The sequence below is a fragment of the Sapajus apella genome, unplaced genomic scaffold, assembly GCF_009761245.1.
Source record: "Sapajus apella isolate SASKATOON/1434 unplaced genomic scaffold, GSC_monkey_1.0 scaffold30, whole genome shotgun sequence".
NCBI lineage: Eukaryota > Metazoa > Chordata > Mammalia > Primates > Cebidae > Sapajus > Sapajus apella.
This window is the reverse complement of record NW_022436970.1, coordinates 5,799,508-5,801,423: the sequence shown is the minus strand read 5'-3', so window position 1 is coordinate 5,801,423 and position 1,916 is coordinate 5,799,508. Positions and strand designations below refer to the sequence as shown.

General features: G+C 37.6%; 1 pseudogene across 1 annotated transcript; it reads right to left on the bottom strand.

The window, feature by feature from the left end:
- Positions 1-902: 902 nt before the first annotated feature.
- Positions 903-1,598, bottom strand: LOC116561737 (annotated as a pseudogene). Its single transcript, XR_004273578.1, has one exon. The product of XR_004273578.1 is annotated as a small nuclear ribonucleoprotein E pseudogene (transcript).
- Between the last annotated feature and the right edge of the window lie 318 nt (positions 1,599-1,916).

The following is a 1,916-nucleotide window of genomic DNA, read 5'->3' as shown; positions in this document are numbered from 1 at the left end:
AGCAGTGATTGCACATCAGCCTGAGCAATAGAGTGAGATCCTGTCTCAAAATAAAACTAAAACCCATTTACTGTGCCCCAACATTACATCGTTATTGGATGCATTATAGAAATTTGGAAAATACAAAATAGAAGACTAGGGGAAAGACAGAATCCATTTTTTTTTTTTTTTTTTTGAGACAGAGTCTCGTGCTATCACTCAGGCTGAAGTGCAGTGGTGTGACCTTGGCTCAGTGCAACCTCCACCTTCTGAGTTCCAGCAATTTTCCTGCCTCAGCCTCCCTAGTAGCTGAGACCACAGGCATGTGCCACCACTCCCAGTTAATTTTTGTATTTTTAGTAGAGGCAGGGTTTCACCATGTTGGCCAGGCTGATCTCAAACTCCTGACCTCAGGTGATCCTCCCGCCTCAGCCTCCCAAAGTCCTGGAATTATAGGCATGAGCCACATTTAAAGAAGTAAATGTAAATATACTTTTCTCTTTATATAAGCAATACATAGCTGGGCATAGTATCATCAGCCTATGGTTCCAGCTACTTGGGAGGCTGAGAAAGAAGGATTATTTAAGCCCAGATGTTTGCAGTCCAGCCTGGGCAACATAGTGAGACCCCATCTCTAAAGAAATTATATGTGCATTACATATATATATGTAATCCATTCCATTGTCTATTCAGGGAACTCAAAAGCATAGAAATGTAAGAAGTGAGAAGTGAATCCCCTATTATTCCATTCAACCAAAGATAAATTATTATGTTTAGTATATACTTTTAGACTCATTTATATTAATATACAAATGTATTTGCACATATACATATATATGTTTAACAGAATAGATTATTATGCATATCTTGTATAGTAGGCTTTTTTTTAAATACAAACAGTCCTATAGCATTTATTGTCATCTTGTAATAACATAAGGGTAATCAGAACAATATGAATAAATGTTCATATTGGCAAAGGACATCTAAAAACAAACTGTATCCTTCTCAACAATTTCTCACTTCATTGATCATTTCTAGTTGGAGAGACACTTTGTAGCAGAGTAATATTATCTCCTTTTAGCATCATCCAACCCAGTTGTTTTCTTGACTTTGTTTTAGAATGAATCTCTTCTGCATCACCTAATACAAGGTTCATATACTTGTCAACACCAATAATACAGCCTTCTATCCGCATATTCACTTGCTCATAGGGCCACACCTGAATCCGCGATCTGTTTCGTAAGTATCTGAAGATGAGGTTGATGGGCTGCACCATAACCTTCTGCACTTTCTGGCCCTGGCCACGGTACGCCATGGTGGAATTTCACAAAGAGCACACCCAGATCCTGCGTCTGAAAGCAACTTCCAGACTTTTTTTACACTTAGAGATATATGTTAACATCTTTTCCATATGTCTGTTTCATTAAGTGGCATAAAAGAACATGCAATTATTAATAACCAACTAGTGATGAACATTTTAGGTTCAGTATTTTGCTATTATGCACATCCTACAAAGAACATCCTTGAACCTAGTTATCTTAAGTTCCTAAGATAGCTTAAGAACCTAGTTCTTATCTTAAGAACCTAGTTACCTACTTCTGTACATATATCTGAGTAAAATAAATTCTAAGCATTTGTCTCTCATACACATTGCAGAAATTATTTTCTCTAACTTGATGTTTGTGTTTTAACTTCATGTTTTTGCCATTTAGAGTTTTTTAGGTAGTCAAATTTGTCTCTTTCAGTTTATAAGTTTTAGCCTTGGCGCTATTCTAAGCAGGCACTACCTCCATCAAGCTTGTAACAATCTTTTCAGCTGGGCATGGTGGCTTCCGCTTGTAATTCCAGCACTTTGGGAGGCCAAGGTAGGAGGATCACTTGAGGCCAGAAGTTTGAGGGTAGGCTGGACAACATAGTGAGGCCTCATCTCTACAAAA